This window comes from Typopeltis vanoorti, chromosome 17, assembly GCF_054136105.1.
Source record: "Typopeltis vanoorti isolate ZY-2024b chromosome 17, IOZ_Tvanoo_1.0, whole genome shotgun sequence".
Taxonomy (NCBI): domain Eukaryota; kingdom Metazoa; phylum Arthropoda; class Arachnida; order Uropygi; family Thelyphonidae; genus Typopeltis; species Typopeltis vanoorti.
This window is the reverse complement of record NC_143565.1, coordinates 21,460,210-21,486,844: the sequence shown is the minus strand read 5'-3', so window position 1 is coordinate 21,486,844 and position 26,635 is coordinate 21,460,210. Positions and strand designations below refer to the sequence as shown.

Sequence of the window (26,635 nt, the reverse complement as noted above, 5' to 3'; positions counted from 1 at the left end):
CTACTTGAGACTAACTGCCATTCAAGAAGATTAGCCTTGTATTTTGTGTTGAATACTATGGCTACTCCTTCTTTTCCTTGATTGTCATTGCCTGAATATAACATTTTGTATTTATTGCTCAGAAAGATCTCACCAGTTTTGGTCTTTTTTGTTTCAGTCACCCCTATTATGTCGATCTGGTACTTATCTAATTCCTCAGCTAGCTCCATTTCTTTGCCATTCAGGCTTCTTACGTTGATAATACCGATCTTTAACTCTGGTGATGTTGAGTTGGGGTTTGTTTTCAGATTTGTTCCAGTAGCTGACTTTTCGCTGTTCGCCCTGGTTCCGTGGCGAAAACAACGGGGCCTTGTTTAACCGGGCGACGCCCCAGCCGGCATGAAATTCTGTCATGTTGTACCATCATTTTTTTTTTTATTTTGGTTTAACCAACAAGAATACAATTTGGTCGGCTAAATCCCAAATTGCCAGCCCATCCTCGTTCGTTCAGTATCCAAGTAGATACCCAACAGGGTGCACCACGAGAAGGTAAGGATTGGACATTAGGTCAGAAGCCCTGGTCGGTTCTCCGCATTCCTTTAAAGGCTATGTGGAGGTCTCCTCTCAGTTATACAGCTTTGACCCTTAAGCACCCCTGTTGAAATATATTCGTTAAATATTTTCTAAATATTAAAACGTAGAAAATGCAAGTAAGCTGAAATCATATAACAGAAGTGCTACAGCAATCAGAGGCATAATTACAAAAAGCATTTATTCTAAAAAATAAATAAAACATTATGTAAACATTTAGCTCTATGATAGAAGTTTAAAAGCGATATCTCTTCTGCATATCAAGGAATGGCTTTACTTAAAAGCCATAATCCTTTTGGGGACAGCATTTTGTTTTTCGATATACACGCAACCGGAAGTATCATTGAAGAAAATGTAATACAAAACAACCCGTTAGTCTGTTTAAGAAATGTGGGTTAGTTCCCTTTCACTATAATAATCAACCTTAAAATTAACGTAAATTTCTATTTTACATTGTTTTGGGGAATAGGGAACAGGAACAGAAATCCTGTTCCTGTTTAGTCTTTTTAATTTTTTCAAGGCCACGATGAGAGCGAATACAGCCAGTCTAAGGCTAGGTCAACAGGTGTTCACCTTTCACAGCAGACCTTAACCAGACCAGCAAAACGTATAAAGATGAGGATGAATGTACTACAAGTCGAGTATGACGTCCACTTTTTTTTTTTTTTCATTCATTTCATGTAAATCTGATATTAGCATATCCAGGTAGAAACTTGAAGGTATCATTTGAAATAAGCTATGAAGTACTTCCTCTTTCCATAAATCTCTCTCCTTCTCTCTTTTTATTATTTTTAGTTCTTATATTTGGCCGACTCTTCTTTGTTTCTTTCTAATGCTGTTATCGTTTTTATTTTCTCTTTTTCTGTATTTTTTCCTCTTCCTCAATCTATTCTCCTCTCTCTTCCCATCTTTGTTTCTTTAACTCCTTCTGTTCATTGACCACCAAGGAAATAGAATTCAAAGGGAAAGAAAAACATTGACAATCGATTAAAATGCCCATCTGTTCATGAAATCATCCAAATGGATAGTCATTAACTCCAATAGCCATCTTATTAGAACATGCAATGAGCTCAAAAATAAATTAAAAAATTTCATTGGAAAGAGCTGTGGGTTCAAACCCCGTCTAAGATGCGAAGAATCTTTGTAAAGCCTTTTAAGGACGAGTTAGCCAATCTCATAATATGCAAATCGTCAAAAAGCACACATGAAAAGAGACATAATACACTGGCCTCGTAGTTTTATTTGCTTTGGTCCCAATTTCAAACAACCTACTTCCCTAACCTAACTTTCTTAAGTTGTTTTACTCACTTGGGTTTCCATGACAACTAGTTACATATGTTGTCTTCACTGCTCCTAATCTGATAAATATTTGATTAACTGCATCCAAAGTCAAAATCATGTCACAGTTTAACCAAATTGTGCTTTATAATCAATTCTGTGATCCTAAATATTAGAAACATTAAAATGCGTTTATTTATGAGCCAGTCAGCTGTTTCATTATTTGTATCTACAATAGTAATAAATTATATTTGTATGTTGACAGTCACTGACCATATACATCAACATTAAACATTCAGGAACTTGGAGTAAAAGTCTGTTTTTTTTGTTTTTTTTAGGGTAAAAAGTAAGTTTGCGGAGATAAAATTAATGAGGTCAATGAAAGGGATATTTGAAGAAAGGAACATGGGTCCAAAACACAAAAGCGCGCTATTTTTAGTGATATTTTTCCCTTTTCGAATGTCTCACACTGTTGGGTGCACAAACTTTCCTTAAAACCAAAGGAGATTATGCAAAATCAAAAGTTACTTAAATGCTCTTTAATATTTTATAACCTTCTCAGAGTGCTTCAAGAGTCAGCCACGATGTGTGTTTACAGGGAAATATTTCTCAAATCTCTCATTAAATTCACTATCCAACTAAGGAAAAAATTCAGCTAGTAACACCACGTAAGCTAAAAACGAAACCTTTTAGTTCAGGGTCATCAAATCTCTGTATGAGGTCTGAATTTTATATTTCACCACTAAGGGGTCTACTCACTTCGATGACGGATGATAAATGACAAACGGGAAAAGAAGCTTTTAAAAAATCACATGGAATAAATAATAAGGGAACCACAGCTCCCCTTAGTAAGAAACAGCTGTCACAAATAATTCACTATTATCGATTTGCGTATGCTTCTTTAGGGACGAAAACATATATTTAATAACTGATGAGAATAAGGAAACAAATGACTTTTGAAGTTCTGCTTGAACTGTGTTGTAAATACAAGAAAACACGGCTTTTGTATGTGCTGACAACTTGCTGACAGACGATCAATCTTCATCTCACATTTTAAAGAAAGAAAAAAAAAAACTAATATCAGAACAGTGAGAAATATTGAGTTGGGTCGCTTCCTCTATCCGTAAGGAAGGTGTAAAGAAAGTTGGCAAAGTGAAGATTGACGAACGCAGTCAATGTTCATTTGAGGAAGAAAGCGAATACAACCAGTGAGTGTAGAAATTCCATATTTTAAAGTTTCGTTAGAGAAAAGCTAGAAAAGACTCCAAATAACATTCAGAATGAGTTTATATTTCAGGTAAGTGAGTTTTTACTTGGATTGTACTGTTTTTTTAAAGTTGCGAGATAGTCTAGTACATTTCCGTTGCTTAGCAACACTTTAAAAGACGGCAACCTATCCTAACACGTTTCACGTTGCTTAGCAACTTGCTTAAAAGCAAACCAGCCAATAGAAAATGTCTGTTTTCACGCGTTTCATTGTCACTTTTGGCAAGATTACACAATAAACAGGTCACCATTTTTTCCCCTCACTTTGCATGCGCTGTAATGCGAATAGCTGACCTTAATATAAGTGGCAGTAATCAACGTGTAAAAAATGATTGCAACAGTACTAATATGCGAAATTTTCTGCTACGAAAAACGTTCTTTTTAATGTGACCGATTTAACCTTGAATTAAGGTATTTTATGATCCTATTAATGGTACATTGGGATTTTTTTTCCGAGAAGATCTTCCAGGCTTTAAAAGAACGAAGAAATAAATCATTTTTAAGGCCTCGAAATCACCTCTTTCGTACATCTCTGTTATATACCAGAAAAGAATCTTTTACAGCGATATATGCAATTAATTGACCTTGACTTTCGGCACCATCACGAGACTTTGGTATGTGCGACAGGGTCAAGAGTGACGCGATTCGCTTCCAGAGTCCTTTGCAGGAACATTTAATGAATAATGGGAGATCGGGCGCTGATTTTATTAACCTTTGTGCACTTCCTAGTCCCATTTATCGCTTTGAACTCCGAAGTCCACGCACACATACAAAACATTTCACTTCCTGCATTTTTCGAATCATTTAGATCAGTTTTATCATTTTATTTTTCTTCATATTTGTCTCTGTATTTTCTTTCGCTGTCCTTCCAGTATAAACGTATCTTCCCACTTGTATTTCACATCATTTCAAACAATGGTGACAATCGTAACTTAAAGTGGGTCACCTGAATAAATTCCATATCCGTAAGACGTCGTTTGTAGTGTTTCTTACAACTACAGATTACCACATCCCATCCCCCATCCTTACATCAACTTGTTTACTGTCCGATTCTCAATCGTGGGATGAAGAAAGTGCAGTACTGCATTCTAAATTTGTGTTACAAGACAATAAACCACTTGCACTTTTCCAAGGTAAAGAAAAAAAAAAATTTCCGAACCACAGGAGGTTAGGCCAGGGACATTATGTGGGAGATGGCCCACCTAATGTCCCTGGAGATGGTTACTTGTAATGGATACTGATCCACCAATAATGACAATGGGTCAAGGAGGGGAAAGATGATACCCAATTTACCACCTCACTTCCTGATTAACATTCACCGTAATATTTGGGATTGGTTCAAGATAACTTTTCTTTATTAAACAAAACAAAATACATGCTCTGAAATAAAATCGTATGATTCTATTAGTTATTTTCTGATGACTGTCCGGTCGCCAACAAAATTATTAAATGCAAACGAGGAGCGGTTTTAGGCTTAATGATTTAACCAGACTTGATGCTGAGCGTTAGGCTTAAGAAATGACTGTTATCTTATTATAGCAGAAACCGGTTTGCGTAGCGTCTAGATGTTAAATCGAGGAGGGGGGGGGTGTTGGTGGAAGAAGGCGTGTACAGTATGCTAAAAATAATTAATTATCAATGTATAATACCTTTCTTGTGTTTATTTTTTTTTCTCCGTTTACATGTATCTTAGGTTACACTGAAGGATCGCTAAGCTGTAGGATAATCTAGAGAACAAATATTTATTTTAAAATAGGATAATAGTTAATCAATAATTATAAAGAGAATTAAGCTAATATAAAATGCGTATTTCTAAATAAAATAAAAAAACGATGTAATTATAACATTTGTAAACTCGAGATACAAAACAGAATTCTATCCTTTATTGTCGCTAAAACTGAGAATAAACAGAAAGTAATAACTAAAAGAAGGTCAGATATAACGATGTTTTCCAAGAAAAAGACAAATGAAAAATCTTTTCGCCGATTAAAGAAAAAAATGGAGCTGAACCATTAGCCCAATAGCTCATCGACTCGTCTTGTCATAATTAGCTTCTCCTCATCTAAGTGGTCGCCCGACGCGGATGTTCGAAGTGCAACCAAATTCTCCAACTACTCTTAGTTTGCTTCTATTTCACGCATCCTTGAAACAAAGTCTTGAGCAACTATAAAACAGGTCAATGCGTACTTCAGAGAAATGGTTCCCGGATGCAAACAGTTTTTAGCATCCCCTCATGGACAGATAATTTCATTGAGATTCCCGGTGGCACGAAGAAAAGAGAGGAAAAAAAAACTGTTAGGGAAAGCAGGTGGGAGGAAAAGAAAGGCATTCGTTTGGGAAATAGAATTATGATTTAAGTAGTAGCAGCTGAAAATATTCCTATGAAAATATCTTTAGAACGTTTGTCTATTATGTATATGCTGCGTTTTATGTATCTACCTCCTAAAAGTACAACGCCCACTTGTTTGTTAACTGGATAGCTGAAGTATCAGAAAACTTTAATCGGAAAAATAGGCTTCATTTCGTGCTAATGTTCTACGTTTTCAAATTTGCGTAGGCGGGATTTGCTATACACAAACAAATAATATCATAATGTGCATTAAGCTTCCTACTTTTATTGGGATATATCAGTATGGAGAGAGAAAAAGAAGAATTATAGAGAAGAGAGCACAAGAATAGATGGAAAGAGATAGAGATTGTGAAAGAAAGAAAGATATAGGAAAAAGAAGGCGGAGAAAAAATATATATGTATAAAGAGAGAGAGAGAGAGAGAGAAAGATAAAGAAAAAAGAAAGAAAGTACAAGAGAAAAAGAGAAAGATAAAGAAAAAAGAAAGAAAGTACAAGAGAAAAAGAAAGAAATAGACAGAAAACGAGAGAATCAGAAAGAGGGAGGTATAAATACCGAAAAAAAAAAAACAGCAGAAGAAATGAGTACAGAAACGGTGAGAGATAGAAAAGTACAAGGAGTGACAGAGAGAGAGAGAGAGAGAGAGAGAGAGAGAGAGAGAGAGAGAGACCCAAGAAGCAGAAACGGGGAGAAAGAAAATATTTCAAAACCAGTAGTCCTTTTGACAAGGTGGTGGTAGCCTTTATTTATAATTATCTATGACCGCGGTGAGATTCGAACCGTAGTTCGTTGTTTGAAATGCTATGAGAAATATGCTATAAGAATGCTATGAGAATAGGGGAAGGAAGAGAGAATGAAAATGAATTGACGAAAAGTATCTTTGTGAAATAAGAATAATATTAAAGGTGTCAAGCTCCTCACTATGACAAATATGTGGTTCGTTGAAATCCTTCGGATCCTTTTTAATATCCATTTCGTGTTTTAATTACTTATTAGTACAATGGTTAATTGTGGCGAAAATTGACTGAAATAAGATGGTCCTTTATTGTGAGTTAAGTTAGAAAACATTTAATAATTAAATGTAATAAATTCTTCGAAATTTCGTCACATAAAGGCACCCAAATCGTTGTGAAACTTGCATCCCATTGATTTACCTTGTGGTGACCACTCTGACGCATTTCCGTATCACTTTTCTTCCTTGTTCGACGGGATTCCACATCTTGCGAGCACCTATTTCAGAGAATTGAGGGTTAAAATTAGAGAGGGTAAAGGTGCAGAATTCATCTGAAATAGTACTAATTTTTAATGATTTTTTTTCCTGCTGGATTATTTAGTGCAATACGGGAATCCCATGTTGTCCTGATAACGAAAGATTCAGGAAAAATTTGTGTTGTTATTGATAGCTGTAAGCATGGAGTTCAAAGGGTTTATATAAAGCATTATATCCAGAAAAATTATAGGTTCCATGAATGTGGTTTAATATGTGGTTGTTTCTAATATTTTGACTATTGAGTACAATACGTACCTCTCCCTGGAGTGTAACTTTAAACACACGTTTTACATTAAACATTTAAACACATTTTAAAGTGTTTTAATGCCATATTTCAATCAGAAGCTATAGTGAAGTACATGACATTCAAAAGCCAAGCCTAACAATTGTTTTGTGGTATACTAAGATGTTAATTGAGCTGAAAAACGTTCAGTTGCTATGATGACGAATGACGTCACTCACTCTCACAACAATGTTACAGACTATCAAAAGCAATTATTATTATTAACACTATGTGATGTTAATCATAAGAGAAACTCTCCTATTTTAGCAGTTAGGTCATATTAAAAACAATAGGACTTGTATTCACGGATATTATTACAAAACAATCTTAAGCATTAAAGGCTTGTTTATTTTATCACTCCTTCAGCAGGAGTGATAAAAAAAAATTCTGGGCTTACCAACAGATGGCGCTACTGTAGGTGCAAAGCACCATAGCTAGATGTCGCTAGGATAGAATCTTCCTTGTAATTCGTCGTTTATTTTATAGTTTTCTGTTTGCATTAATGAGAAGTTAAAATACCTTATGAATTGAGACTATATCGTCTTCGCACTTTCCAACCAATCAAAAATTGGCAGAATTTAACAGGACATGCTATTCAAACTGAGAAAAACCTGTTTAAGAAGTCGTCAACATTTTTAGATTTGCTTTTAGATAAGAAACAATGAGAGAAACTCAAGCATATTATTAATTTTCTAAGTGTAAAATTGGAGTGAATCTTTTGATATTCATGAAACTGTGTTATGAGTTCATTACAAGCTAAACAGCGAAGTAAAATTTCTATTTAGATGTCCTGCAGCTAAGAAAATGTGTAGAGAAAACTACTTGAGAAGTACTGCAAGAGAGATTGATTTTTTCATCATGACAATGCGCCTGCTCACTTTATGTCTGTAATGGAATTTCTGGGCAAAATACGCATTATTACCCTTCCCCACCTTCATAACTCTCTATTTATTTATTTATCGTATGGCTTGTACACATGGTTAAAAGACAATTTGGGGGTGCAATTCTAGCTCGCCTCCTCGTGGCACCTTGGGCCATGCTAAAGAGTTAGAGCGACTGGCGGCCAGACAATTGTGCAATCTCCTAACCATACTTACACATGGATAACTCTCTAAATAATTTACTATGCAACTTCTTTCTATTTTTAAAACTCAAGTTGGCACTGACGAGTGGATTTCACATTACGATTTAAAAGATAAATAAATAAATAATAACAAAAATAATAAAAAAATTAAATAAATAATAACAAAATAATAAAATATTTGACAGATGCTGTCAATGATAATGTCTTTTCTCTGGTGATGCAAGTAAGAAGTTAAGGATTATTATTTTTGCTTAGTGTGTTGAAAATGATGTTGACTAAATCCCTGTAGTTAGTTGTGCATGAATTCAGTTGAGAAATTCCTCATGTAATTGCAAACATGCACGTGTGATGTTGCAGTTTACAGAAAAGAAGTCACATAACTTGCTTATCGGAGATTTTCATCTTCTCCGATTCTGCATTTCACTGCGGTCACTGATCTGAATCTACGTTGAATAGTAAGAATGGGAGAAGAGTTGTCATTCTCTCTCTATTGGTTTTCTATTTAATCCATTTATGTACCAAACCAGAGAGAGAGAGAATATGCATAGGGAATAATTTTTTTAACAGTAAAAATATGCATTTGAAATAACGGGAACAACAAGCTGTTTATTTCAAAATACATATTAAAATCATAAACATCGGTTTAATGAAAAAAAAAATAACAGAAAACTATCAAAAAAAAAAAAAAGAAAGAAAGAAGGATAATCTCTCTTAAACCGAAGGATGTACTGCACTCTGAGTGGCTTCTCGGCTATATAAAGTTCGTATTATCTTCTGCAATCCAGAGGAGAACACCCTTTGAGCTCCTATTTGCTTTGAATTGGCTTAGAGTGTCTTGTTGTGTGAATGAACTACTGATACTTTTATTGGTGCTACCAACAGTAGTAGCAGTATTAGAGAGAGAGAGAGAGAGAGAGAGAGAGAGAGAGAGAGAGAGAGAGAGAGAGAATATACATGAGATAGATAAAAAAAAAAGTAGATAAAGAACGATTACATGAAGATAGCCACAGATGGGTGCTGGTTTTCGTTTTCGCTTGTGTTTCTTAAGTAAAATATAGATAGAATGAAAAAAAATAAACAGATAGAGAGATAAAGATGAGGAAGAGAGAGAGAGATAAAAAGGAAACTCGACAGAAGTCAACAAATCTACCATTTTTTTCTTTTCTACAAGTCTGGCAATTAAAGCTAAGTTTTACGACTCATTGTATAGCAGTTATTACCAAATTAATTATTTAATAAAAATCAACTTTTTCTTATCTTTTTTCAATCTTTTGTTTGTCACGCGTTGCTTTCTCTGTACAGTAAACAATCAGTAAATTAAAAGTGAACACCGTACAAGAACGGTGTTCACTTTTAATATGCTGACTTGCAGTTTGTGTATAAACTACCTTACAGGTTATGATTCACATCTACATTACGATTAACATCTACAAGAATCTAATCCAAACAACTGTGGATTCAATTCTTTTCAATACTTCGTGCACAATCCTTGTTTTGATAGTTAAAAAGGCGATAGAAAATCTTCTAAAAATATCATTTAATCGTGTCATTTTTTAATATACGATAAAAACTCCGTAAAGTTAACTTGATTTTAATTATTTCATCAATAAATTCTCTAATATTTAAACTAATTAGTTGAGAATTGCAAAAAAGACTATTTAAATAAAAATATCATCAAGCCCGAGATAGAATCTCAAAGCATATATATATATATATATATATATATATATATATCTTTCATATTTTCATTCAATAGTCAAATATGTTGTAACTCGATTTTTCCAAGAACCTCTTTGTCTGGTCTGCTTTTGCATACTGACAGTCATCCATTTTCTCTCGGCATTGTCGTACTGTTTATACATAGCTCACAAAACCGGTTCGTCAAATATCTGTGATTACCCAGTTAAAACTACCTTTTCGTCGAAGAAAAAAAAAAAAAGTTGTCAAGGTTCGATAATTCTCCAATAGAGGCGCATTAAACCTCTTCCGGAATCTGCAGTTCCTTGTTTTTGAAATTAACAACAATTATAAAAGCAAAAGCAACAATAAAAAATAAATAAATAAATAAAAACTTTTCTAGTTGATTCTACAAACATCATGGAGTAGATGAAATAGATAAGACTGCAACTCTTTATACATATGAAACAGGCTGATAGGTCGTATACAGCCTCATTTATGAGGAATTAATTATAAGATTCATTAAACAATGTCATTTCGATAGACCGTTGTCATGGAAACTGTGGCTATGTATGTGGTTAAAAATCTCTACACGGAATTAATAGAATCTTAGCTCGTATTAAAATCAGTCGGTATACAAAAAACAAAACGGGCCAATCAGAGCAGACAGGAAACTCTGGAGTGGCGCCACCTGTTAGAGGCTAGCAGTACGAAGCATTGGTTGCAAGTTAGTGCCGGGGAAGCCGAGCAGTGCGCGTGTTACGAGATGTGGTGGTTTGGTTACTGAGAAGATCGGATAAGTTTGTTAAGTATAACGCGTCGTATAACCCTTTTATCGAGGGTCGCTCGGGTCATCTACCCAAGGTGCAACAGCGCACACTGTCAACTTCTCCGCTGAGTGATGAGAACAGGTAAGACCAAGTTCTGGGGGGAAATAGGGGAGTGTGTGGGTTAAAGCAGATGGGAATGCATGGCGTAGACAGTTTTTATGGTTCGACAGCAGAGAATAGCTTTTATGTAGCCAGCGACACGATTGTCGTCAACACTATTTAACTACTTGGAGAGTCTGCATTCTGTTTTCGATCCAGTCTGTTAGATGGTTGGTTACAGTATTAGGACATCTAAAATCCTTTAACTCGTTTTTTTCTGTATAATTAATATTCTAGAAGTTCCTCACTAGCAGTCTGTAAGCATATATTTTACTATTGAATTTTAAACCTACATCCGATTGCTTTTGTGCAGTTTACTGGAGAAAGAATGGCTTATTGAATGCAGTATTTGTTCATTCTTACTTTCATACATCTACAGAACACGGGTTTAGAAAAAAGGATCTATTGTTAAACATGAATTTTTGAGTTTTGATTTCTCTCCCGGTCAAGAACACGTCTATATATATATATATATATATATATATATATATATATATATATATATATATATATATATATATATATATATATATATATATATATATACACGCCGAGCTAAATGGTGAAAGAAAGAGAGAGAGAGAGGAAAAAAAAAGACAAATAGGAAAACAAGATTGAGAGAGGGGGAGAGTTAACCCGATTTATTATTCAGAAAGTAAGAATGAAAGAGTAAAGATAGTAGGAGTAATTGATTATCCTTCATCATTTCACAGAAGAAAAGATAAATAAACAAGGAAAAATTGTCAAAGAGAGACAGACAAAGAAATTGTTTTGGTCACATTCGTAGGAAAAAGCGGGCAATTTAATATTTTATTATTCAAAGGTTGAGTTCCTGATTTACGCTCACGTGTAGACCCACACTTCACCGTGTAGGCATTCGAAACCGAAATCCTACGGAATAGATTGGTTACTCCTTATTCCAAGAATTTTATGTCTGTATATGTGTTTGTTCATGAGTCTGGTCTGATCGGCCTGTTCTGAGGGACGAAAAAACCCGAGTTTCCGGGTGAAAAAAAAAAAACTTCCGTATGAGACCGGCTAACTCACCTTTAGTCGAAAGAGCCCTTTTAAAGTACAAACAAAAAATATTTAAACAGGAAATGAATGATAAATATTCGCAATAATTAAATGGTTGCAATAATACAAAGAGCAGCACACGGAGTCGGTAGCTGTGTGTGTGTGTGTGTGTGTGCAGGTGTCCATATACAGCTGCTAAGCATGCAATTATCATGTGTACACGGTAAAGCCGTCTGTCTTCCTATGCTCATGCACAAAATGTGCAGAATGTTTTCCATTTCAAATGGCGAACAAAGACTTCAGGTGTATTTGAAATGGATGTTTCTATCTGTTATCGATTAAAAATAAAAAAACAAACAAACAAATAAATAAAAAGGTTTTTACTTCATTACATTTTGTTATACACATTGTAATTATGAAACTGAGTTACACAACAGTGGTGTATTCTAAAATGCTATGATTTGAATCCAAGGGATCAACTTGGTCCCTCCAGGATTCATTCGATATACACTCTAAATTTTACGAGACACCAGCTTAGCTGACTATATACATAAATGCAAAAGCAATGTCAAATAAATCTTCCGAAAAAAGAAACAAAGTAATATCAAGCATAATATCAACAAATTAATATATTTACTCTATCAGAAAATCATTTAAGGCTTGTCAAACTGCATTAGGTTGTTGATCTAACACATCACTGTTGTGGCTGTATCACTGCGCATGCGTCCAATCTCTGACATTATTATTTTATTTTATTTTTTTTTCAGGTCTTTGTCATTAACCTTCATTTACAGTAAAATAATCTCCGCTTGAGGGAGCTCTATGTAATCTGTATATAGTTTATAATTCTGGCCAGTTTAGAAATTATAATCCTTTATCTATATGAAGTAGAATTCACATATAAACAAACATCAACAATTAATTCGATAAGAAATAACATGTAATTAGTGGGAATTTAGAATTTCCAGATCCAGAACTTGTATAGTAATTTGTTTTAAATAACAGAATGTAAGTAATTGATTCATCTCAAATAAATGAATATTGCATAAGATAAAGCATGAGATTAAGGAGGAAAAAAACGAATACATTGACTAGACATATTACTTAAAAGAATTTTAATGTTTTATGAACCACTTTTATTTCCATTTTTGAATATTATAATATTTACAACGATTTTTTGTTTATTTCGTTATTTTGGTTATTACGTCACCTACTGTGTGCAACAATATTTGTTATTTATTCATATCAGTGAAATCTACACTCAAAAATATCTCCACGTGGAATCTACAATAATGGCGTCAATAATTTAATTGTTAGAAATTCACAGTAGTAGTACTTCCATTTTTGGACATCTACGATTGCGTGTATATTTCAAGCCAATGACTGCTCTGGAATAATCTACTGCGATTGCGTCAAACGACATGTTTTCTTTTGTTCACTAATCTGTTCGTAGATTTCAATAAGAAACTTGTATTGTTGTGAAATATATAAACATTAAAACACTATTAGTGAATAGTTCCTCTTAGGAGTTGACGTCACAAGCATGCGCACTGAATCTGTTTGATTATACTTGATGTGTCAATTTTAGTGGTATCATATGAAATTTAAGATAAATGAAAAAAAAAAAGGGATAAAATTGTTAAATTAAAATCTCTGTGTTACAAGGTCGAGCACCAACAAGACGCCATGAGTTGATTAAAGAGTTGACTACGGGTGAGGCAAAAAGGGGGGTTGGCAACTCGTTATAGCAAATTCATGTCATTCTTCCGCTCTGTGCGGATGAAGAGTCCTTAAGAAGCAGAAAAAAAAAAAAAAAACATCTCTGCGGCAGCTTTTTTTTCCAGAGGAAGTCGAAGTTCCCGGTGACCTTGACACGAATGCAACTAGTTACGAAATAGCTCCGACAGGCCCTAAATCTGAACGATAGCCCAGATTTACTTTCTGACATGAAGGAATGTGTATCACATGAAAGAAACAATCTCACTGATGACCGAAACACTGGAATCTTATCAGTAGAACGAGTTGGACAAGAAGGAAGCTCAGCAAGATATCAGCTAACACAGCAGGAAAGAAATTGAACTAGACAAGGCCTAATATATGAACATACTAGAAATATTTCACCACTGAGTCTCTAATTAAAGCTCTCTCTCACAACTATTTTCAATCTCCTTAAGCAAAAATTGACTTCAAAAATTCTGAATCTGGGAGGTATATTCAAAACTGACTTCGTTTCTCCAACAAAAACTAAATTGTATTGCAAATATAGGTCTTCGAACTTTTTTAAAATAGTGTTCGTATGTCATTCTATTTAGTTATAGTTTTGATGTAAGTTTGAAAAAAAAAAATCAATTTCCATTTTTTCAAGAGTTCATCTGTTTGTCTATAATTCAGAAATTAATGCATGTGATTATTCATGCTATTTTTATGATTTATGAATATTATTTATTTATTTCTCTTATAAATAAATAAATTAAATGTATATTTTATTTAGAATTCAAGCCTAAATTTATAAAATAAGAAAATAATTTTAGAAACTCTAAAAAGGACGTCGTACACCTTTAATGTTTTAGTATATAATAGTGTTACAGTGGAATTTTCCAAAAACCGGTTTTGGCTTAAAACTCACACAAAAACAAGTCTGGGATAAAAGGTTAGCCTCTATCTCACCTATTGATCACTCTATCATCACGAGAAACATCAAAAATAAAAATAGATCCCCCCCATAATTTCAAACCAGAGCCTTGTCCACACATATGCAGATAAGGCAGAAGCCATACTAAAGAATCTTGAGGAGCTGAGCAAACCTTCTTATAACAACTTAAACTTCAATCACTTGTACAAAATCCACAGAATGGTCAGACATGCATTAAATCTCCCAGATGCCAGTGCTGACCATATTGCACCCGCATCACCTGTTGAATTATATGATATTATTAAAAAAATTAAGAACAATAAAGCTCCTGGACCAGACGGCATCTCAAACAGGGTGATCAAGCTGCTGCCTCGAAAAGCTGTAGTGCACCTGAGCAGTATAATAAATGCAATCTTAAGACTTCACTATTTTCCTTCCACCTAGAAACTGGCTGATGTAATTCCTATACAGAGGCCAGCAAGGACCCACTCCTACCGCAAAATTATCATCCGATCTGTCTCATCTCCAATCTGGGTCAGGTTGCAGAGAAGTTCATCCTCTCACGACTCCAAACCTCATTAAATGACCTAAACATCCTCCTTAAAGAACAGTTTGGTTTTCGGCAACACCATAGTACTACCCAGCAAATCCGCAGAATTGTCGAATACATCACCACCAGTTACAACTGGTGCCAGTGCACAGGAGATGTTTTCCTAGACCTATCCAAAGCATTTAACAAAATCTGGCATTTTGGACTCCTGCACAAACTTATCTCAGCCGGTACCTCACTAAAAATGGCTCATCTGATCCATTCATTTCTTCAGAATAGATCAATGCAAGTTAAAATCAACGGTTCTACATCGTCCCAGCTCCATATCTTTGCTGGAGTGCCGCAGGGATCACTACTGGCTCCATTGCTGTTTTCTGTATACATGTCAGACATCCCACACAATCCGATGACTTCCATTTTGGCCCTGTATACGGACGATACGGAAATACTAACCAGATCTCTCAGACCCCATTTCATTACCAGTAAGCTTCAGGAAAACCTTCTGAAGCTGGAGGATTGGTTCTTCAAGTGGAGATTGGAAGTCAACCCCCTGAAAAGCTCAGCCGTTCTTTTCTCAAAAAGGCCAATGTCTCCTGCAGGAGATGTGTTACTATTCAATACTAAAATTCCCTGGCAGACAGAAACAAATTACCTGGGTGTAGTTCTTGACAAAAAGCTATCTTTCAACCAACACATCAAGTCTGCATGCCCAAAGGCATCTAAAGCCATAGCTCAGCTCTATCCAGTAATTAATAAAAATAGCAAGTTCAGCAACAGAATCAAATTGCAGCTATACCAGTTGACGATTCGTCCTATAATCACCTATGCCTTTCCAGCCTGGAGCCACACTTCTAATACTAACATTATCAAGATACAACGAGTGCAGAACAAGTGCTTGAGAATGATTCTGAACGCCTGGTATGTTAGAAACAATCAACTCCATAGAGACACAAATATTCCCTATATTCTATCTTTTCTACAATCCTTAGCATCCAAGTTTTTCCTAAAGACGTCCACACATCCCAACGATTTGGTTCAGCAAGCTGCAGCATACGAGGCAACGGACATATTCAAATAGAGAAGACCAAAAGCCTATATTAGCCTCCTATAGCGATGCATAATCTCCATGCCTATTCAGGGTGAGCAAACTGCTCGTAAATTTTACCTTCACTGTAACCACAACAGATAGCGGGGAATATGAAAAGCATTTTGCTTCACCCCTAAAGACATAATTGTCAATTGTCGGTTTTGGTCATTTTAGTATAGTGTCCATCTTTAACTGATTTTTCAAACAAAATTTACCGCAATTTTAATACAAGTTCGAAAAAATAATCAATCGTGGATTCCATTTTTCGAAGAAAAATTAAATGTCTCTATATCTAAATTAAAAAAAAAAAAATTCGAGATTAATTCTTCTCGAATATTTAATCTCCTTACCTTCGAACGAAATTTTAGTTAAAACATTGACATGTATTTATTTATGGTACCTTTACATGAATGAGGTGTTATTTATTTATATTAATATTTTTATTTATTATTTTTTCTTAGAAATAATGTTGTAACCTATATTTTATTAATTCAAGATAAATACAATATTTTAAAATAAAGAAAATATTTTTTAAAAGGGTAAAAATTCATTGTACGCCTCTAATTTTTTCAAATCATATTAATATAATTGAACTGTAATTGGCGTGAAAGAAAAAACTATAATAAAACTATAATAGTAATGGTTCTAGTTACTGATATTGATCCATATTTAATATTTAACGATTATTCTAGATTGCTCAAACTGGTCCTTACATAAATGTTGCCGAACACGTGGTACAGGTTTTATTCAATTACTTCGTCAGGCGATACACTAAAAAGAGTAAATGCATGTTGCACAAATTCCGGATCTAACTAGTTACTTTACATGCTCGTTTTGCCTTTTAACTTACTCGTTTCAAGTGGGAAATCTTCCTGTTTTTATAGAGTTAAGCCTATTGTCGCGATGCTGGTTGAAATTAATGGTTAACAGGCATAAAGAGCTCTCTGTGAGTCTGTTGAAATGTTTGGGCAGTTATGGCTGGAAAACGTCATTATCATCAGCTCACGTGTAACATTTTAGAGTGATTACAATGAACAAGAAGGAAAAATATACTCTAAATGGAACATAATTTTCAAAAGCTTTCTTTGTTATATGCCATACGAACAAAAACTGTAAAAAAAAAAAAAAAAAAAAAAATCTGTACTTCTAAACCAAGCAATGCATTCTATTGCCATTGCATTAAATAACATTTGGTTGATATTAATCGTAATTTTTTCTCAGAAATCAAAACCGAGCTAATCAGTGACATCATTACACTAACTCGCTTTCAGCTTTAAAAATAAAATCAGTATAAAATTTCCCGAGCTAGTTTGCAACTAAAAGGTGGTTATTATGAAGAATATTTTCTTCATAATGACGAAAATAAATTTTAAAAAAATCAAGACAAAACTTTATAATTAGAACATTTAGTGGTAGACGTGTAACATCATAGTAAACTATCATTTATTTAATTCTGTTTATTTTTCTCGCTCTGACTGCGATATCCGAGCCATAAGTACATCATCGATCTATCAACGATTGTCAAATCGTCTTTGCTTCTAAGAAAGGAAAGAAGCCAATCGTTTCTTAGCTAGTTCTTATCTCTATTGGAACATGATTGGCGTCTTACTTTTCACCTAAGTGCAACAGGAAAATCACTCTGGTAATTTGTTGAACAGTCTCAAACACGATAACCATCACGTGACATCATAAGGCGTAGCAATAAGAAGGAAATTGCTCAAGTAGGACGGTTTCTCAGATGGCAAACAGGTTTTTCTGGGAACTGCTTTAAATCGTGGTTTGAAAAACGCAGATTTTTCCTCTTTTCGTACTACTTTTTTACATTTTTTTTTTTGGTGTCGATTGGATACGATGCAAACACAGATTTGTTATTTGAATGTAAGTTTTTCCTTCACTGAAATGTAAGATTTATTCGGCTGACGGATGTTGCCATCTACGTATGAATCCAAAGTATGTTTATCTGTAATGTGGAAATTAATAAGAGGTGTATTTCTTATCTAGTGTTGCCACACGGTGAAAATCAGTCGTATTCATTTACTGCCGACCATGCGTGGGTTTCATTCTTTCGCTACTAACCATTCTCTTAAAACAATGTAATAATATACGCTACCTAATGAGAATTATGGTCTCTATTTCAGAGGGAAAAAAGCATCAGGTTTTATTTTCTTTATTTATTTTTATTTATTTATATTTATAAATTTTTCCATTCACGAAATGTTTTATGTAACCTATAGTACATCCTCATCATGGATGGGCCAAGGATTTTTTTTAAATTAATTTTATTTATGTATTAATTATTTTTTGTATTATTTTATCCATTTTCTACCTGGTTCGGAAACCTTGCTGTAAAGACCACTCTATGAAGCCACTTCAGTCCTACAATAATCGGAGAGGTGATTTGACACTAGACGAAATTCATCTTCCACCTAAATACAATCCCAAACATCCATGCCGAAAGTGAGATTCGAATAAGAAAACCTATGCCGAATTATTTCATTGAATTCTTTAATAAAATATTGTAATAACTTATTGATCGTGAAGTGGATAAATCAATTTGCATCCCACAGACTAGACGCTCGCAAACTTATTACCAGATCACCACTATGAGCTTCAGATACACCTCTCCTTATGTTGTGTCGTATACAATTGTACCTTTAGCAGGCAGTGCATTGTGGCTGCAATGTAAGCGTTTATGTTAAGGGGAAGGGGATGTTAGTTAGTGTATCACACGTCAACCATTTATAAGTACTTTAAGCATATTTTTAAGAATAATCATTTCGAATTTCAGTTAGTACAAACGTGTTGTGTCATTCGATTTAATCTCTCATAAAAACACCAATTATTTATTATTGATCGCAATGAATACTTTCAGAACGTCCCAACGTAGCCTTTTACTAAGTTCATTCCTCAAGTGTTGCGCATACTCATAAGCCAAAGCATTATGACAACCCATCCAATCAAACTGCGCAGTTATCAGAAAACAGGACGATGGTAGGGGTATCCTAACATGGAGATAATTCTCATAGACATCAATGGGTCCTCTGATCTCCAATGAATACGACTTAAGTGCCAATTCTTATCTTGGATTATTTCGGACAAGTATTGCCTTGCATCAACAATGAAGTCCAATGGATCTGGATTCATTCAGTACATCTCACAAGGCTCACATTTACAAGAATAGCCCGAAGAACATATCCCAGCATTCCGTGTACTCCTCCAGCTGCTTAATTCCCCTAATTTGAGTCCTATCGAACATTTGCGAAATCATGTGGAACATAGCCCCCTCCCATTTGAAACGAATGTCTCTCTTGGTCGCTAACCTCCGAGACATTATTCTATCTAGTTAGGTAAGAATACTTCAAGACACCTTCCATCATCTGATGGTGGCAGTGCCAAGATAGATGGAAGCGGTTATTCCCCCAAAAAAACACGCTGCTAAATCATGTTTGGCTCATTTTTTTTTTTCAATTATTAATTGTTTATAAATTATAATATTATTTACGTTAGTAATTAATAAGAATAATCAAAGATATATTAAAATATATTAATAATAATAATCAGTAGTAGTAGTAATGATAATAATATGTAGCATCTTTACATCAGATAATAAACATGATGCTTGAATTGCTAGCAAACCGGCTCGATACGTGTGGTGTGCTTATCTGAGGATGCCACTGGATAACTACGGTTTGGTGATCGGAAACTGTCCACCACAATACATCTGGTATTTGTTTGACTGCTCATGTGTCTCTAGTTTAGCATAAAGAACAAATGCGCATATACACGCTAAAGGAAGAACTATTGTATATGCATCGATATCTAAGAATATAGTGATATAAGGATAGCTTGATCGTGATGCTGATTATATTTGTATTTTCTGCAGTTTTCTATTACTACAGCTAATTTTTGCAGTTATGTTATTTGACAGGTGGTTTTAGTTATTCTATAGTTAGCTTTGAAATAGATTTAATACTGCTGTGTAGTGGCAGGTGTTTCATTGTTGGTATTGTGTTCTGTCATGACATTAAGGTTATAAGTAGTGTCCTCTCTTTGATCTGTTTTTAATGTTGTGATACTATCCTGTTTAACTTATAATCGGTACAGAATGCACATCATAATTGCATACATTAGGACAGTTTCGTATAAAAGACTTGAAGAAAATCGTACTATTTCACAGCAACATTGCAATAGATACCAATGTATCTAATTGTCTACTTTAGAGTGATAATTGCAGATACAATTAGATGTCATCTATATAGGAAGATAAGACAGTTGTAGATATTTAGTCTCTATGGATTGTAGCGTTGAGATTTCTGTTTTTTTTTTGTGTGGAATTTTGCCAAAGTTTAAGGGCTATAGAATTCCTGAGTTATTTGTAAGCCAGTTAAATAACCAAGTTAAAATCATGTTGCATGTTTGAACAAACAGCGCTTAAATTGTGATGTATAGACACCATAGCTACGTCATCTGCATGCTGCAGCATGCTTGTTAATGGAAGCTGATTAGTGGCATCCATATAAATGTTAAACAGAGTCCGGAGAGAGAGAATTTCTCCCTGTGGGAGCTCCACAGGTTAGCTCTTTGCTTCGGTTTGATCCTGTACACGTAATTTACTTTCTGTTTTGTTGCCAATGTGTAAATCACTCAAGAAGAGCTCCAGGTATTCCTGTATACATTAACTTTTCTGGTAATTTTTTGTATGAGGTATCGAATAAGCTTGTATATACTCGTAACTATAGAAATAAATTTAAATGTTTTGTCAAAGGTGGGATATTGATTAGTTCCATAATAATTCAGAGCAGTTAATTTGTCCTTTTATCGTTATTATGATTGTTTTTCTTTTCCTCTATACAAACAAAATCCTTAAAAGGACTGGCTTAAAGGGGTGAAGCAAGAATGCTTTTCATCTTCGCCGTTATCTGTAGAGGACAGTGTAGAGATAAGGTATTATTGAGCTATTAAAGCTCTGATCATGGCAGGAGGGTAACAGCAATAGCCGAGCCTCTGTTTGAACTTCATTGGCTACGGCATTGCCATCCATTACCCTCCCTGGTACTCATTTTAGTCGCCTTGTACGACATGCATGAGCTACACTGGGACTATTCTTATCCCGGCCACCACGGGGGCTATACAAACAAGCATGATTAATGCCATCTTTAGTGTATTTTATGTTCAAATTTAAATACTTTATCTATAAATTACTAAAATATAGAGCTCATAAGCTTTAATTTAATATAATAGAGAATATTATGGATACATCTGTGTTTTATAGCCAGAATATTAAAATATTAAGCGCAAGGAATTACTACTGCAAATATCAACATTCTCCAGTTAGGCTTAAAAGTCCAGGATGAGGATCATGATATCTTGATAAATATCTTTGGAATGAGGCTCACAGATAATAATAAGTCATTATAAAGTTCAGGTAGTTGTAGGTACCAACGGTGACTAATATTTCATTATTAATCGTGCCATTTTTTGCCTCGATTTTTAAGACGGTTGATGTAGCAAGTCATCAAGATATTTTGAAGCAACAAAATACACAATGAATGACTGTAGCTGTGTATAATTCTGGAAACAGGGCATAGCTTAGAATTAACTGAACTTCCAGATGGTTTTATCAGAGGCTGCGATGTTAGTCAATTAGTGGGACTGCAGCTCAGTTAGAGTAATGTGATATCGCTTGTGACTTAAAGATAAAAGAAGATGATCAAAAGAAATTCAATCTGACGTAGCCATACAAAGTGAATGGAATGGACATCTGTTTCCAGTCTTTACAACTGATTGCTTCTTGACCAAATGCTTATATTAATTCAGATATGCACTTATTGCCTTATTGAGTTTAACAAACTTATAAACGTCTGTAATTTTTCATTTTCCCATGAGTAATCTTCCTCACACAAATCACTGCATGGGACTTTCCAAGCGAAACCACACTTTCAATAGGGTACACCTTCGATGATGTATCCACTTTTGATACATTTCAGTGATGGGTGTTTTCGCAGAGGTATGAATACGTAAATTACCTTGTGACTCTCATTTTTTTTTTTTTTTATTCAAAAAGTAAAAGATTATGTTATAAACTCGGATTTGCAGCCTAACAAATATACCGCGACGAGTGTCTGGAAATAAAAATTGCAAATGAAGTGTCAGTCGGATATTTTAACTGAATGGTACAATCCGTAGTTTGTTCGTTTATCCATGTCTAATACGAAGCATTTTTTTTTTTTATCGGATTGAAAGACAGTGGAATACAGAATTTCAATTCTTTCTCTCCGTCCTGCACCTAATAAGTTCATTTACTATTAGAATTTACTATTATTTAAAAAAAAAAAAACATTTCATCCCCAATACTTCCAGCGAAAGGTATCATCAATACCGACTGAGCTACAGAGACTCTAGTGAGTGAGCGAAGGAGGTGGCACATATGCTTTTCTGTTATGCTACATGAGGCATATTTCGTCTAATGATACAACCGCTGTGAACCCCTTTTACGGGGAGGTACGATACCATCTCAATCCCCCCTATTTTATCCTGGCTTAGGATCGGCATAGCTGACGAATCAGGCCCAGCTGAGAGGAGCCCCGTTTCTTAAGTATTCCTGACTATAATCCCTGTATTTTCACAGACCGGTTTGTCTGTTCTGAAGGACGACATACCCGAGTTTCTGGGTGAAAAAAACCCTCTACCTCCGTAGAAGACCAGCTAACTTGCCTTTTGTAGAAAGTAACCACATAAAGATTACGTCACAGACTGGAATCGAACCCAGGTCTTTCCGACCTAGAGAGGCTTTACTTGAGGTATCATCTCGACCGTTGTTAGGATGTATGCTTCCCCTAGGCAAGTATTATTTTGCGTTCCCTGAATTCAATAAGTTTTGTAAATTAAAAAAAAAAATGTGTTTTTATGGTTGAGATACAATTTTCCTGGTTTTTGCATCTCCCCAGACTTGCCATTCCTAGGCATTGCCTTGGTAGCTTACTGTGGTACTATGCTCCCCGCGGACCATACAAACAAAGAACACTGCGTACTTTTTTGATGTTTTTTTTTATTGCCTTAATTATTTTTTAGAGCTAGGAGATTTCTACAAATATCCATACCGCAACGGGATTCGAAATCTGTGGCGTATTGGTAACAAAGCGAAGTCTGAATCCATTTTACCATTATCTTGTAAAAATGTATTAGGGTTCTCAATAGATGCAATAGGTAAATGAAAAGGAAAACGAAGATAGATAGATAGAGAGAGAGAGAGAGAGAGAGAATATCTATTTTACGAAGTGTAACGGTCCATCTAGAAAGATTAATAAAAATCTTGCTTTGATCTTGGAGAAAAAAAAAATGCAAAAATAGATAGAAAGATATACAGCGTTGTTTTCTTTATCATTCTTTCCTGTGAAAGAAAATTATACAAAGAGTCTTGGAATGAAAGCAGTGAAGATCATTGACTCTTGACGGTTGTTGAGCTAATGGATAAAGAGCAAGTAAAGTGGAATCACAAACTTCATTCAAAGAACAACGAAGAATGAAGTGTTTCGAGTTGAACGGCTCCAAGGTGAAGTGCCTTCACTGCTGGTGAGTGTTAGTTCCAGCTGTGAGAGTGAAAGCAAGCGGGTACACAGCGTGACCTTCGCACTCAACCCTTCAGCTGTGGGCCATGGCTTGCCAGTGTTTCCTATGCATACCGATATTTGCGGCGTCGATATCTTGGCACGTTCTGGAAGACAACACGCTTTCCCGGCATCGCTCGTTAGCATGTTTTGGAGTGACGATTGTTGACAGCGTAGTTTTGAGTATTAGCAAAAAAAAGAAGGTGGGAGATTAGAGAAACTTCGGCATTCCACGGAGACAAGCGGCAGATTTACCTTCTCCGCGGAGTCCTTCCCTTCTCGCGAAAACGAAATAAGTCAAGGTTGCGCAAAGCAGTGGTGTGTTCCTGTTCACCTTGTCGGAGTTCCACCACAATAAACTCCCCACGAATCAACTCCGCTTTAGCGCTTGCTCTGCTGACACGAAAATTGCACTGAATAATCATTCGACTCGCACTAAGGACATCTCACCACACAAAGTAAATACCCCACGGATTTGTGTTCCATTTAAAACCCATTGCTGAAGAACTTTCTTTCTTCTCTCTCTCTCTCTCTCTCCTTTCTCTGTTCACATATTTTCTCCATCGTTTTCTTTTTACACCCTCTGTCCCAAAAGAAACCGAACTTTTCGAAAATAGAAGAAACTAGTGGCGCCACCTGTTGTATCTTTTTGTTGTCAAAATCGGCAACCTTCATTAGTGTTGTGTCAACTGTTTATGACATTTGTTTCATTAGACGCCGAGTTATAGTGCCAAGAGTGACAGTAGGTTTTGGCGAACGGTCGGAAAATGAGTTTCAAACAGAGAGCTGCGATTGACTTTTGTGTTAAACTTCGTCAATTTTTACCAAAACGCATCAAAAAGCATACAGTGATGAATGCTTATCCCGTACTCAAGTTTACAAGTGGTTTAAGCGATTTCAAAGTGGTCGTGAGACGCTTGAGGACGACGAAAAGCCGGGCTGTCCAAAAACTGGACCGAGCGAAGTTTACATCCAAAAAGTGTGTGATTTCATCAGAGAAAACCCGAAATTATCAGTGAATTGATTGAAGATGAATTGGAGATTCCAAAGTCAACTGTGCACAACATTTTGACCGAGAGTTTGGGCCTTCGTAAATTGAATTCGCGATTTGTTCCCCACAAGTTGACCGACGACCAATAAAGTATCGGATTGAATTTGATCTCATTAAAACCGTTCGTAAGGACTCAAATTTCCTTGAAACGATCGTTACTGGTGACGAACCTGTGTTTTGCGTATGAACCCGAAACAGAGTGCTGAGTGAAGACCACCAGAAGAGGTGCATCCGAAAAAAAGTCGCTTGGAGAAGTCAAAAGTAAAGACAATGATTTGTTTCTACGATTACAAGGGAATTATCCACAAAGATTTTGTTCCACCTGGCCAATTGGTCAATGGTGAATTTTATCTCGAAGGTTTGAAGCGATTGATAGGGAGAATCCGTCGCGTACTGCATGAATATCGTGACGACCGACCGTTCGTGAAAACACACTGTCACTCTTGGGACTATAACTCGGCTTCTAATGAAACAAATGTCATAAACAGTAGATACAACACTAATGAAGATTTCGACAACAAAAGGATACAACAGGTGGCGCCACTAGTTTCTTCTATTTTCGAAAAGTTCGGTTTCTTTTGGACAGAGGGTGTATGTTCACCTCTCTCTCTCTCTCTCTCTTTTTCTTTCTTTCTTTCTCTCTCTCTTTTCTCTTTTCACATATTTCTCCATCATCTTCATTCTATGTTCATCTGTCTCTCTCTCTCGCTCCAACTTTCTGTCTTCGTTCTCTTCATCCGTCATCTGTGATATCTTCTTCATGTCTCTCTCTCTCTCTCTCTGTCTCTCTCTCCTCAGACTTTTACTTTCCACCTAATATTTTCTGCTCTTTCTATACTTTCCTTCTTATCTGGCTGTTATCTTCAGAAAACACCGAGATTTTAAGATACCTTTCGCACGATATATTCCCTGACCAATCATTCCAGCTACGCAAAAACAATATCAATTATTTTTTTGTCTGTGTTTACGCCTAAAATAATAATTATTTAAATCCGTCTTCTGAGATTAGAGATGTCAACTGAAATAAATGCAGAGAAAATCCTCGGCTACTACACAAAAACATTGTGCCTGTGTATGTGTCTTCGCACGTATCCTAGGTGATGGGACAACCAGCCGCGTGCCGGATGTGGGATCGTGTATCACTGTAGGCATGAAGTGTGGGAAAAACACTAAAATGTGACGATTTTCAACTCTATATCCGCGAGGATCGAGTGATGTATCCTAGTAATGCGATACCATACACCAATGAACATTGGACTGGACGAGCATCTCATAGTTCATCTGAAAATCATCGGGGGTTAACCTTTTGCATGGGGGGTTTGCACGACACCAGGAAGACGTCACATAATTCTCATCTTCAATGCAATCGCAGAGTTTCAGTATCAAGAATCACATACTTGCTTGATTCAGTTTCTTCCTATACCCATACGTTTGCCTCAATGAGCCTGTTTCGGCATTGACACGTGGTTGGTTGCCAATTAAATTCTTCTAATGTGTTTTGTACTTAATCGTTTCTTATTTCTGTTTACGTATGCAACTGATAACTGCCTCATACTGTTTTTTTTTTTTTTTAAGTTTATATATGGCAGTTTTGTTCGAGCAAGTTCAAGGAAAATTTTCAAAGCGTACAAGGGATACCTCTCTAGCTCTTTCAAAGGATTTAAGTATTTAAAAAGCACGAAATGAGTGTAAAAACACGTGATGCAAGTCTATAAAAGTCTTTAAGGATTGTATGAGGTAATCTTGATGATATTTTCCAAGTCATTTTGTGTTAGAAAACTATAGGTTAAAAGACTCGAACACAACCTTCATTTTGTACGCAAAATAAAATATTTTCATTTATAGTTGATTATATCAGAAAGATAACTAATATTACATATTTCTCCAAACTAGTTTAACTTTGATGATCGCTCAGACTTTACAGAACAAACTTTAAATTTTTGTGTTAACTTGTGTTGATTGGGAAGTGTGTCTACTCTTCAACC

The 26,635-nt window shown here is 35.3% G+C and overlaps 1 protein-coding gene across 1 annotated transcript in view; it reads left to right on the top strand.

Annotated features, from left to right (window-relative positions):
• The first annotated feature begins 10,521 nt into the window (after positions 1 to 10,521).
• Positions 10,522 to 26,635, top strand: part of LOC150097217 (G protein-activated inward rectifier potassium channel 3-like) — a 64,857-nt gene continuing 48,743 nt past the window's right edge. The window contains exon 1 of the mRNA XM_090406884.1: positions 10,522 to 10,688. The gene's annotated coding sequence lies outside the window, so the exon portion shown is untranslated. The remainder of the gene's footprint in view (positions 10,689 to 26,635) is intronic.